The sequence below is a fragment of the Carcharhinus amblyrhynchos genome, unplaced genomic scaffold (assembly GCF_965287045.1).
Source record: "Carcharhinus amblyrhynchos unplaced genomic scaffold, sCarAmb.v2.hapA scaffold_647, whole genome shotgun sequence".
In the NCBI taxonomy this organism is placed as follows: Eukaryota; Metazoa; Chordata; class Chondrichthyes; order Carcharhiniformes; family Carcharhinidae; genus Carcharhinus; species Carcharhinus amblyrhynchos.
In genome coordinates this window covers 61104-75000 of record NW_027650387.1, presented here as the reverse complement: position 1 = coordinate 75000, position 13897 = coordinate 61104, and positions in this window count along the sequence as shown.

Below are 13897 nucleotides of genomic sequence, written 5' to 3'. Positions count from 1 at the left end.
CGCTCTCTCTCTCTCTTGCCTCTCTCTCTCTCTTGCGCTCTCTCTCTCTCTTGCTCTCTCTCTCTCTCTTGCTCTCTCTCTCTCTCTTGCTCTCTCTCTCTCTCTTGCTCTCTCTCTCTCTCTTGCTCTCTCTCTCTCTCTTGCTCTCTCTCTCTCTCTTGCTCTCTCTCTCTCTCTCTTGCTCTCTCTCTCTCTCTTGCTCTCTCTCTCTCTCTTGCTCTCTCTCTCTCTCTCTTGCCCTCTCTCTCTCTTGCCCCCAGCCTTTCCAGAGTGGGGATTGAAGGAGTGTCACGTGCGGGGATCGGCAGGGGAGGGGAAAGCTATTGAAGTTGTTTTTTTGGGGGGGGTGGGGGCGATGTGCGGATTCCTCCTTTTCCTCTTCGTACAGATGGACACCCCCCCACAAGCCCGCCCCCTTCCCATCAGGTTGCCGGTCTTTCAGGTAACACTGTGCCCTCCCCTCCCCTCCCCTCCCCACCCGGTGCCCTGTCTGATGGTGTGTGTGTGTCCCCCACCCACCCACCCACCCTCCCTGGGTGGCGTCAGGAAGCCGTGCAGCTTCAGCGCACAATTTTTTGCTTTTTTTTTTCTCCCCCCTTTTATTTGATACGAAAAGCCTTACTTTACCTCGCAAACCAACACCAGCAGATCGCTTGCGGGGCTGCCCGGGCGAGGCGAGGCGAGATCGCCAGCCCTCGCCCTGCCCGCCCCCGCCCGTTTTGGGGGGGGGGGGGGGGGGTCAGCCTGCGGAGGCTGGCCCGGGGTCCGCCGTCAACGCTTTGCCTGCCTTTGTCGGGGTTTGGGTTGGGGGGGAGACGCCATACCTCACCGGAGCGAGTCTCGAAACTCTGTCTTGCGACCCCAGCTGCACTGGACGTGGGGATTTGGGACGGGGGGTGGTCTCGGGGGCGGGGGAGGGTTTGGGGGGGGGGGGGGTATGAACCCAGAAGGAAGGGTGAAGAGCAGCAGTCGGAAGGGTGGGGGGGGGGTGGCTGGATTGGACCAGGCCCGGGGAGGGTGGGGGGGTACCTGACCCCTTGTGACTGTCAAGGTGCTGACCCCGCAACCCCGCCTTGTGTGGGTGAACGTCACTGCCTTCTGCTCCCTCCCCTCACACACTCGCTGTCTCCCCCCGCCTCGCTCTCTCTCTCTCTGTCTCTCTCTGCCTCACCGCCCCCCCCCTCCCCTCATAGCAGTAGACATGTAATAAAAGGCAGAGGGAAGGAAGGATTGGCCCATTCTGGCTGGGACTTGGGAACGCTGTTTTGGATCCCTTGCCTGTACAAGGAAGTGTGCCCCTCCCAGGCCGAATGACCAGTGTAGACCTCCCCCACCTCCCCCTTAGCCCTGTGTGAAGGACAGAGAGACACGGGGTGGCAGTGAAGAGGCCTCACCGGCACAAAGCGAGGTGAACCTGATGAGGGCTGTTGCTCTCCTCGGGGGGGTGGGGGGCTTAGTGAGCGAGGGGGGGGGGGGTGGTTTGGGGACGAGACGAGGTTGGGGGGAACCTGGGTGCGGGGAAGGGGAGGTGGGGGAATGTGGTACGATGCCGCGTCCGAACAGCTGGGAGGAAAGGTGAAAGGTCAGTGCACCCATCAAACTCTGCCCTCCCCGTCCCCCCACACGCCTCCCCCCCCCCCCCCCCCCCCCCACCATCACAAGAACTCCTGCATCCAGTTTGATTAACCATGAGAGAGAGAGAGACGGGGTGGGGTACAACGCTAAGATGTTGTGGGCTATCCTTGGGGACAGGGGAAGTGTTTTGAGGGTTTGTGGGTGGGCCAATGTGACTTATGAAAGTGCCTGTGTGAAAGAGAGAGCTAAGATAATGCTGCCTTTAATCAAAGGGGGCAGTACAGTGGTTAGCACTGCTGCATCACAGCGCCAGAGACGCAGGTTTGATTCCCGACTGGTCTGTGTGGAGTGTGCACATTCTCACTGTGTCTGCGTGGGTTTCCTCCCACAGTCCCAAGACGTGCAGGGTTAGGTGGATTGGCCGCGCTGAATTGCCCCTTAGTGTCCAAAGGTGTGCAGGCTGGGTGGGAATTAGAGGGGTAAATATATGTGGGTCCCTCTGGGGACAGGGCAGGGGAAGGTGGTGAGCCTGGATAAGACGCTCTGTCGGAGGGTCGATGCGGACTCGCTGGGTTGTATGGCCGCCTCCTGCTCTGCAGTGATCCTGCAAATCTTAGAGAACAATGGTCCTTTTCTCTCTCTCTCACACACACACACACACACACACAGCCTCTCTCTCTCTCTCATTCGTCACTGGGGCCCAGTTTACAGAAGTGCCGCTGAAATTGGTGGAGGAATCTTTTATCACTTTAAGAGAAGAAATCTGTTCCGTTCCATTCCATTCCAGGGGAGGGGTGGCGGGGGTTTGGGGGGGGTTGCTGTGGGGAGGGAAACATCTCCCCCTTATTATTATTATTTTCGTTATTTGGCTTGGGAGTTTTGTGTAATCACTGGTTTGATTTTTGTAGAGATTTGAACCCTACCAAAATTTGTAATATTTACAAATGCGTGAAAGAGTATTTTTGTTTTTGTTTAAGGGAATTGGAAGACCTTCCCATTTTTTTTTTAAAAATACAGAGAGCAAAAAAAAATCCTTTTTAGTTTGACCTCGCCCGTTCCCTCCCCCTGTGGTGGTGGCCGGGGGGGGGGCGGGGCGGGGGGGGTGGGATCGAAACGGGCGCTGGCGAGACGTAGAAGGGCTTCGCTCCCCACGGAAGCCAAGAGCGTGTAAGTTGGGTCAGTGACTTGGGGGCTCGAGCGAGAATTCTTGCCCCCCAAAAAGCCGTGCGGGAGGGGGGAGCCCCCCTGGAACGCGTACGCGGCAGGTCCCGTCCCGTCGCAGCTCGGACACGGTGGGGGGAGCCGTGATTTGGAGGGAGGAGGTGGGGACGGACCGATTACAGACCAAAAAAAAAAAATCCCATCAGTCGATTTCGTACATTTTTGTCTCCCCCCCCCCCCCCCCCCACCCCCCACACCCCCCCCATGTGCCGGCGAGCGTGACGTTTCGCTCATCGAAGTTATGGCTTTGTCTTACCCCGCCGTGACACCTGACTCGAGACGGAGCTGGGGACAAAATTATTTGACCCGTCCCCGCCTCCGTTCTCCTCTTGACCGAGTATTCGGGGGGGGGGGGGGGGGTGCGGGGAGGGCATACCGAGACCGGCTCCCTCTCCGGACCGCCATCTCCGCTTTCCCCTCGGACCGGAACCGATCTAGCCAAACGATAATTCATTGTATCTAAAACCCGCCCGTCTTATTAGCTCTGCCAACTTATAATTTTATCTTTTTTTTTTAAAATTTCTTTTACGTGTTTTTTTTGGGGGCGGGGAGGGAGGGGGCGCGGTGAGGTGTAAAGAAAAACCTTGCAATTAAAAGTGAAAAGCACAGAACCAGAGCCTTTTCCCCTCCCTGGTGTGGAGAGTGGTGTTTATTGTGTTGTGGAGAGTGGTGTTTATTGTGTGTGTGTGTGTGTGTGTGTGTGTGTGTCTGGTGTGTCGAGTGTCTTGCAAACTGCGCTCAGGCGTCATCGCACTCCCTTCCCTCTCACCCGCCCATGTGTTGTCTCAACCTTCCAACCACCTGCCTCCATCCTTCCCTCCGTGGGCGGCAGAGTGGTCGGCGCTGCTGCCTCGCAACCGCCAGGGCCTCGGGTTCGATCCCCAGCTGGGGTCACCATCTGTCTGGAGCCTGCACGTTCTCCCCGTCTCTGCGTGGGTTTCCTCCGGGGTGCTCCGGTTCCCCCCCCCCCCCCCCCACAGTCCGAAGATGTGCGGGTCAGGTTGATTGGCCGTGCTGAAAAAATTGCCCCCCCCTTTGGTGTCCTGGGATGCTGAGGTGAGAGGGATTAGCGGGTAAAGTGTGTAAGGGGGTCGGGCCTGGGTGGGATCCTGGTAGGTGCAGATTCGATGGGCCGAAGGGCCTCTTTCTGCTCGGTGGGGTTCTGTGGTTCTGCGCGGAGTCTGCACCCGTATCTGCGTGGGTTTCCTACTCGTGTGCTCGTCAAGACGACTCTTAAAAGTCACCATCGCATCTGCTTCCACCAGCTCCCGTGGTGCATTGGCCGTGCTACATTCTCCCCTCGGTGTGACCGGAACAGAGTGTGGGATTTTCACACTACGTTGCAGTGACACTAATCGGTAAACTGAAGCTGCTTCACTTTCTCTCTCTCCCCCGCCCGACACCCCTTCCGCTCCCCTGCGCCGTCTCAATTTTTCAACCGCCCTCCTCGGGAACCCGAGACACAGGCAGAAGCAAGAGTCGGGGAGTTTGACGACCCGCACAGGAGAAGGCCCCCTTCGCTCCCCCGCCCAATCCGTGCCAGCCCTGCCATCGAGCCCCAAATCCCACCTTCCGGCGCTCCACCCTACAGCCGTTTCAAGTGTCCATCTCAACGTTGTGAGGATTCCTGTCTCTTAACCCCGTCCCCCCCCCCGCTGTCAGGGCAGCGAGTCCCAGATTCTTCACCACCCTTGTGTGTGGAAAAAGTCTCCCCTCCGAAATCTCCTTAAACCCACGCCCTCACGTGCCCACAAGCCAGCCTCAGCAGGGTGGGGCTTTGTTTCGCAGTGTCACGAGAGGCCATAAAACGTGGGGGGGGTGTAAAGTTACTCAGTGTATTGATAGCAACGAGTGCGCAAGCACGAGCGGTTTCTCACCACCCCACCCTCTGCAGTTCGTGCCTTGGGTAACAGCTTCTCAGCTGACGCAAGGAAAATTACAGCACAGGGAACAGGCCCTCCGAGCCTGCACCAACCATGCTGCCCTACAAGCCCTTCAGGGGACCGTATCCCCCTGTTCCCCCTCCTATTCATGTATTTGCCAAGACGCCCCTTCTAGGTCACTACAGCGAGTTTCGGGCACCCACCACCCTCTGTGTAAAAAAAAAATCTGTCTCGTACTTTAAACCTGTGGCCCCCCCCTCAGTAATTGACTCTTCCACCATGGAAATTTGCTGATGACACCAAGATTGGGGGAAAGGCAAATTGTGCGGAGGGTGTGGAGAGTCTGCAGAAGGATCTAGATAGGCTGGGCGAATGGGCCGGGAACTGGCAAATGGAATTTAATGTTGGCAAGTGCGAGGTGGTCCACTTTGGTAGGAATAATGGTAGGAAGGACTATTACTTAACGGGGCGAAAAACTGCAGCAGGCGACGGTGCAGAGGGACCTGGGGGTCCTTGTGCATGAGTCGCAAAAACCCAGCCTGCAGGTGCAGCAGGTGGTCAGGAAGGCGAATGGGATGCTGGCCTTCATAGCGAGGGGGATTAAATATAAAAGTAGGGAGGTCTTGCTGCGGCTTTATAGGGCACTGGTGAGGCCGCAGCTGGAGTACTGTATGCAGTTTTGGGCGCCGTACTTACGCAAGGATATTTTGGCCTTGGAGGGAGTGCAGAGGAGGTTTACTAGGCTGATTCCGGAGTTGAGGGGGTTGAGCTATGAGGAGAGACTGAATAAACTAGGCTTGTACTCGTTAGAGTTTAGAAGAATGAGGGGAGATCTCATTGAGATGTATAAGATGATGAATGGGATGGATAGGATAGAGGTGGAGAGACTTTTCTCGCTCAGAAAGGACAGTAGGACGAGGGGGCACAGCCTCCAGATAAAGGGGGGACGGTTTAGAACGGAGTTGAGGAGGAACTTCTTCACTCAAAGGGTGGTGAATCTCTGGAATTCTCTGCCCGTTGAAGTGGTGGAGGCTGCCTCGCTAAATATTTTTAAGACGCGGGTTGATGGGTTTTTGATAAACGAGGGGATTAAGGGTTATGGGGAAAGGGCGGGAATGTGGAACTGAGCCACGACAGATCAGCCATGATCTTATTGAATGGCGGGGCAGGCTCGAAGGGCGGGATGGCCTACTCCTGCTCCTATTTCTTATGTTCTTATGAAAAAGCTTCCGACTATCCATGCCACTCACAACCTTGTAGATTTCTATCAGGTCACCCCCTCAATCTCCAGTGAGAACAAACCAAGTTTCCCCAACCTCTCCTCATCGCTAATGCCCCTCCAGACCAGGGCAACATCCTGGTAAATCTTTTCTGTAACCCTCTCCAAAGCCTCCACATCCTTCTGGTAGTGTGGGCGACCAGAATTGAACACTATATTCCAAGCGCGGCCTCACTAAGGTTCTTTAAAGCTGCAACGTGACTTGCCGATTTTTAAACCCCATGTCCTGGCTGATGAAGGCAAGCATGTTGTATGCCTTCTTCACCACCTTCCCCCCCACTGCGTTGTCCCTTACAGTGATCATTGGTCATGTATGACCAGATCCCTTGTTCAGGCATCTGCTATTTACTGTACAATTCCGATCTGTATTCGACCTCCCTCACGTTTGCCCGGATTAAACTCCACGTGCCATCTCTCCGCCCAAGTCTCCAACCGATCTGCGTCCTGCCGTCTCCTCTGCCGGTCCTCATCGCGATCCGCAAATCCACCAACCTCTGTGTCGTCCGCAAACTTAGCAATCAAACCAGCGACAGCCCAGAGTTCTGCCTCCATTGCCCTGTCAAAGGGATTTCAAGTTTTAATTTGGAGCTAATTTATTAGTGTCATAAGTAGGCTTAACACCTGCGATGCGGTTACTGTGGAAAAATCCCTCGATTGTGGAGTCGTGGCACTTTAAAGGGGGTCCCCAGAAAAGCGATGTGACTTGCTGTTCCAACCAGGTGCTGCGTTGGGGAGTCCCTCAGACTCGCTCAGGCTCGTGCCAGGACGTGGAGATGCCAGCGTTGGACTGGGATGAACACAGTAAGAAGTCTCACAAACGCCAGGTGAAAGTTCCAACCAGTTTATTTGATAGTAAAACCCACAAGCTTTGGGAGACGCTGTTCCTTCGCCAGGTGTGTTGGCGTCCGTCACTGCGCAGAGTCTGCACGTTCTCTCTGTCCCCGTGTTCGCGTGTTGGTGATGCACCTGATGGAAGAGCAGCGTTGCCCAAAGCTTGTGGGATTACTATCAAGTAAACTGGTTGGAACTTTAACTTGGCGTTGTGAGACTTCTGACTTGTCCCAGCAGTCAGTGGATTGGTCCATTTGATTTGATTTGGTGTATTTTAAATTTAAAGTTTGCTTATTAGTGTCGGTTTACGTTAACACTGCAATGAAGTTACTGTGAAAATGTCCCTCGTCGCCACACTCCGGCGCCTGTTTGGTTAACACTGAGGGAGAATTTAATTCTATTTATTAGTCTCACAACTTGGCTCGTATTAACACTGCAATGAAGTTACTGTGAAAATCCCCCCGCTCGCCACAGTCTGGCGTCTGCTCGGGTAACGCTGAGGGAGAATTTAGCACGGCCGGCGCACCTGAACCAGGACTGTGGGAGGAAACCCACGCAGACATGGGGAGAACGTGCAGACTCTGACAGCGACCCCAGGCGGGGATCGAACCCGGATCCCTGGCGCCCGGTCAGCCTGACACTCCGGACAAAGATGTGAGGTAATGCATTTCGGAAGGTCTAACACCAGTTGGGGTTACGCAGTAAATGGCAGAACCCTTAATGAAAGGCAGAGGGATCTGGGTGTACGTGTCCATTGAACATGGCAACACAGGCGGAGAGGGTTGTCAAAAAACGCATGCGGCATGCTTATCTTCATCGGTCGGGGAATTGATACAAAAATTGGCTGGTGGTACGGAACCGAAAGGCCTCGTTTAGAATATTGTGTACAACCCTGGTCACCACATGACCAGAAGGATGTAGCACGAACTTCGCCATTGGGTAATTGGGCTGTGTGTAAGTGTGGAGGAGGAAGAGGAGGTGGGGTTGGTCTTGTCAATTCTCGTCGCCATCCAGAGCTGCCCAACCAGGACTCTCTCTGGATTTCTCTCTCAAATTCTGCTGCAGAGTAAGGGGGCCATCGGGCCCATCTCATTCATGCTGGTTTAAGCTCCGTACAAGCCTCCCACCCGTCTTCAAGGCACCTTATCAACGTATCGTCCCCCTTTCTCCTTGGTGGACCTATCCGGCTTCCTTGCGAACGTGTGGAGGATGTAATTGTTAAAGTTTACTACTTAGTGTCGCAAGTGGGCTGACGTTAACACCGCAATGAAGTTACTGCGAAAATCCCCGAGTCGCCACACTCGGGCACCTGTTCGGGTCACACTGAGGGAGAATTTAGCACGGCCGATTCACCCTGACCAGCACGCCTTTCGGAGGAAACCCACGCAGTCACGGGGAGAATGTGTAGAGTCCGCACAGACAGTGACCCGAGCTGGGAATCGAACCCGGGTCCCTGGCGCTGTGAGGCAGCAGTGCTAACCCACTGTGCCCGTGCCCAGCTCTCTGAATGCAGCGAGTCCCCCAGTACACTCTGCCCCATTCCCACCTTTCTCCAACTCCCCTTCGAACATAACTATTTAATCTCACCTCAGCGAGTGGCATCTCAGATAAACGTCACTGAAATTCACATCCCTCCCCCTTGGAGTCTTGTGCATTGGAGACGTGGATTGCCCGAGAGAGAGGGTATGCATGCTGGGGCAAATAGGCACTTGTGCACCAAGTTGCCATGCCCCTTACAGCCCAGCTGGCATGCCCTGCTTGTGGCTTGCACCTCCCTGGTCCCTTTGGTCAAGTTGCTCTGCCAATCGGGGTGGCACAGAGGGACACTGCTCCCTCTCACGTCAGGGACCCCGGTTCAATTCCCGGCTTCAGAAACTGTGCAGAGTCTGCACATTCTCCCCCCATGTTTGCGTGGGTTTCCTTCCACAGTACGAAAGATGTGCAGGTTAGGTGGATTGGCCATGCTAAATTGCCCCTTAGTGCCCAAAGATGTGTAGGTTAGGTGGATTGGCCATGCTAAATCGTCCCTTAGTGACCAAAGATGTGTAGGTTAGATGGATTGGCCATGCTAAATTGCCCCTTAGTGACCAAAGATGTGTAGGTTCGATGGATTGGCCATGCTAAATTGCCCCTTAGTGACCAAAGATGTGCAGGTTAGGTGGATTGGCCATGCTAAATTGCCTGTTAGTGACCAAAGATGTGCAGGTTAGGTGGATTGGCCATGCTAAATTGCCCCTTAGTATCCAAAAATGTGCAGGTTAGGTGGACCGGCCATGCTAAATTATTGCTTAGTGTCCAAAGATGTACAGGGTAGGTGGATTGGCCATGCTAAATTACTGCTTAGTGTCCAAAGATGTGTCGGTTAGGTGGATTCCATGTTAAATTGCCCCTTAGTGACCAAAGATGTGTAGGTTAGGTGGATTGGCCATGCTAAATCGTCCCTTAGTGACCAAAGATGTGTAGGTTCGATGGATTGGCCATGCTAAATTGCCCCTTAGTGACCAAAGATGTGTAGGTTCGATGGATTGGCCATGCTAAATTGCCCCTTAGTGACCAAAGATGTGCAGGTTAGGTGGATTGGCCATGCTAAATTGCCTGTTAGTGACCAAAGATGTGCAGGTTAGGTGGATTGGCCATGCTAAATTGCCCCTTAGTGACCAAAGATGTGCAGGTTAGGTGGATTGGCCATGCTAAATTGCCCCTTAGTATCCAAAAATGTGCAGGTTAGGTGGACTGGCCATGCTAAATTATTGCTTAGTGTCCAAAGATGTACAGGGTAGGTGGATTGGCCATGCTAAATTACTGCTTAGTGTCCAAAGATGTGTCGGTTAGGTGGATTCCATGTTAAATTGCCCCTTAGTGTCCAAAGATGCGCAGTTTAAGTGGATTGGCCGTGTAAATTCTCCCTCGGTGTTACCCGAACTTGAGGAATTTCACAATAACTTCATTGCAGCGTTAATGTAAGCCGATTTGTGACACCAATAAGCACACTTTAAAAAGTACAGTTTATTTATTAGTCACAAGTAAGGCTTACATTAACGCTGCAATGAAGTTACTGTGAAAATCCCCCAAGTCACCACAGTCCGGCACCTCTGTGCCCCCGAACCAGCACGTCCTTCGGATTGTGGGAGGAAACCGGAGCACCCGGAGGAAACCCACGCAGTCACGGGGAGAGTCCGCACAGACAGTGACCCGAGCCGGGAATGGAACCCAGGTCCCTAGCGCTGCGAGGCAGCAGCGTTAACCACCGTGCCGAGATTCCCTGAGGGAAGAGGGCGCAAAATTCCTGCCAGCTCATCTGACCTACGACCAACGGAGTGACCCCGGAAGGTTGGACTTGGGAGCGAGCAGAGGCCCTCCGAGACTGACCCACCCTCCCGTAAGATCACGGCCTCTCCCACTGCAACCTCGATTCCACTTTCCCATCTCTGCACAAGTCGTAACGAACAGGTAAACAACTAAACTGGGGGAAGGGGCAACAAATTAAAGGGGGAAATGACTTAAGCAGTTGAGACTACTTTGTTGAATATTTTTAAGGCAAAGATAGATAGATTTTTGAACAGTAAAGGCATTCAGGGGAGCAGGTGGGTAAGTAGAGCTCAGTCCGCAAAAACATAAGAAATAGGAGCAGGAGTAGGCCATCTTATTGGTAGGGGGATTGAATTTAGGAGCCGCAGCGTCATGTTGCAACTGTACACAACTCTGGTGCGGCCGCACTTGGAGTACTGTGTGCAGTTCTGGTCCCCACATTATAGGAAGGATGTGGAGGCTTTGGAGAGGGTGCAGAGGAGGTTTACCAGGATGTTGCCTGGTATGGAGGGAAGGTCCTATGAGGAGAGGCTGAGGGATTTGGGGTTGTTTTCGCTGGAAAGAAGGCGGCTAAGAGGGGATCTTATTGAAACATATAAGATGATTAGAGGTTTAGATAGGGTGGATAGTGATAGCCTTTTTCCTCTGATGGAGAAATCTAGCACGAGGGGGCATGGCTTTAAATTAAGGGGGGGTAGTTATAGGACGGATGTCAGGGGTAGGTTCTTTACCCAGAGGGTGGTGAGGGATTGGAATGCCCTGCCTGCTGCAGTTGTAAATGCGCCTAGTTTTGGGGCGTTTAAGAGATCCGTGGATAGGTTTATGGACGAAATGGGATTGGTTTAGGTTAGTGGGTCATTGTTTTGTAACTGGTCGGTGCAACATCGTGGGCCGAAGGGCCTGTTCTGCGCTGTAATGTTCTATGTTCTATCTAGCCCTTCAAGCCTGCCCCGCCATTCAATAAGATCATGGCTGATCTGAAGTGGATCAGTTCCACTTTCCCGCTTTCTCCCCTTAATCCCCCTGTCTATCAGAAACCTATCTACCCGTGACTTCAATATATTTAGCGAGGCAGCCTCCACCACTTCAACGGGCAGAGAATTCCAGAGATTCACCACCCTTTGAGTGAAGAAGTTCCTCCTCAACTCCAATCTAAACTGCACCCCCCCTTATCTTGAGGCTGTGCCCTCTAGTCCTGCTATCCTTTCTAAGCGGGAAGAATCTCTCTACCTCTACCCTACCCATCCCTTTCATTATTTTATACGTCTCTATAAGATCCCCCCTCATCCTTCTAAACTCCAACGGGTACAGACCCAGTCTATTCAATCTCTCCTCATCGTCCAACCCCCTCATCTCCGGTATCAGCCTAGTGAACCTCCTCTGCACTCCCTCCAAGGCCAAAATATCCTTGCGCAAGTGCGGCGACCAAAACTGCACACAGTACTCCAGCTGCGGCCTCACCAATGCCCTGTACAGTTGCAGCAAGACCTCCCTGCTTTTATATTCTATCCCCCCTCGCTATAAAGGTCAACATCCCATTCGCCTTCCTGACCACCTGCTGGCTGGGTTTTTGCGATTTGTGCACAAGGACCCCTTAAAAGTGAGCGGGTGGGTAAATGGAACTGAGTCCATGAAAAGATCAGCCATGATCTTATTGAATGGCAGGGCAGGCTCGAGGGGCCAGATGGCCTCCTCTTGCTCCTATTTCGTATGTTCTGCTGCCCAAAACAAGACGCACATCACAAACTTGAGTCGTCCAACCCAAAAAAGTGGTCAATAATTTGGGTGGCACAGTGGTTGGCGCTGCTCCCTCCCAGCACCAGGGACTTGGGTTCAAACCCAGCCTCGGGTCACTGTCTGTGTGGATTTTGTCTGTTCTTTCCCCGCGTGGGTTTCCTCCGGGTGCTCCGGTTCCCTTCCACAGCCCAAAGGTGTGGGGTCAGGTTGAGTGGAAAAGCAAATTGCGTGGAGGGTGTGGAAAGTCTGCAGTGCAGTGGGCGAGGACCTGGCAGATGGAGTACAATGTTAGCAAGTGTGAGGTTGTCCACTTTGGTAGAAATAATAGTAGGAGGGATTATTACTTAAAAGCTGCAGCATGCTACGGTGCAGAGGGACCTGGGGGTCCTTGTGCATGAGTCGCAAAAACGCGGTCTGCAGGTGCAGCAGGTGGTCAGGAAGGCAAATGGGATGCTGGCCTTCATAGCGAGGGGGATTGAATATAAAAGCAGGGAGGTCTTGCTGCAACTGTACAGGGCACTGGTGAGGCCGCAGCTGGAGTACCGTGTGCAGTTTTGGTCGCCGCACTTGCGCAAGGATATATTGGCCTTGGAGGGAGTGCAGAGGAGGTTCACGAGGCTGATACCAGAGATGAGGGAGTTAGACTCTGAAGAGAGACTAAATAGACTGGGTCTGTACTCGTTGGAGTTTAGAAGGATGAGGGGGGATCTTATAGAGACTGAGAAGATAATGAAAGGGATGGATAGGGTAGAGGTAGAGAGATTCTTCCCGCTTAGAAAGGATAGCAGGACTAGAGGGCACAGCCTCAAGATAAGGGGGGGCACAGTTTAGATTGGAGTTGAGGAGGAACTTCTTCACTCAAAGGGTGGTGAATCTCTGGAATTCTCTGCCCGTTGAAGTGGTGGAGGCTGCCTCGCTAAATATATTGAAGTCACGGGTAGATAGGTTTCTGATAGACAGGGGAATTAAGGGGAGAAAGCGGGAAAGTGGAACTGATCCACTTCAGATCAGCCATGGTCTTATTGAATGGCGGGGCAGGCTCGAGGGGCTAGATGGCCGACTCCTGCTCCTATTTCTTAGGTTGACCATGCTGAGTTGACCCTAGTGTTCAGGGAATAGCCGGGTAAATATGTGGGGTTGCAGGAATAGGGCCTAGGTGGGATTGTGGAGGGTGGGCCGAGTGGCCTCCTTCTGCACTGTAGGGTCTCTATTCTTTCAGGCACTTCAACCATGGTGGTTCCCAGAGCATTCGGAAGACAAGCTCCAATTTCACTGCCTGAACTGCCCAGCCGTCTAACACCCGATTTCCCCAACTATCAAAAACCTAACTGCCTTGCATGAATTAATGAAGTTAAAAGTTGAGTTATTCGTACCACAAGGAGGCTGACCTTAACCCTGCAATGTGAAAATCCCCTAGTTGTCACACTCCGGCACCTGTTTAGGGTGGCCCAGTGGGTTAGCACTGCTGTCTCACAACGCCAGGGACCCGGGTTCGATTCCCGGTGGCACACAGTGGGTTAGCACTGCTGCCTCACAGCGCCAGGGACCCGGGTTCGATTCCCAGTGGCACACAGTGGGTTAGCACTGCTGCCTCACAGCGCCAGGGACCCGGGTTCGATTCCCAGTGGCACACAGTGGGTTAGCACTGCTGCCTCACAGTGCCAGGGACCCGGGTTCGATTCCCGGCGACACACAGTGGGTTAGCACTGCTGTCTCACAGCGCCAGGGACCCGGGTTCGATTCCCAGTGGCACACAGTGGGTTAGCACTGCTGTCTCACAGCGCCAGGGACCCGGGTTCGATTCCCAGTGGCACACAGTGGGTTAGCACTGCTGCCTCACAGCACCAGGGACCCGGGTTCGATTCCCGGTGGCACAGTGGGTTAGCACTGCTGCCTCACAGCGCCAGGGACCCGGGTTCGATTCCCGGTGGCACACAGTGGGTTAGCACTGCTGTCTCACAGCGCCAGGGACCCGGGTTCGATTCCCAGTGGCACACAGTGGGTTAGCACTGCTGCCTCACAGCACCAGGGACCCGGGTTCGATTCCCGGTGGCACAGTGGG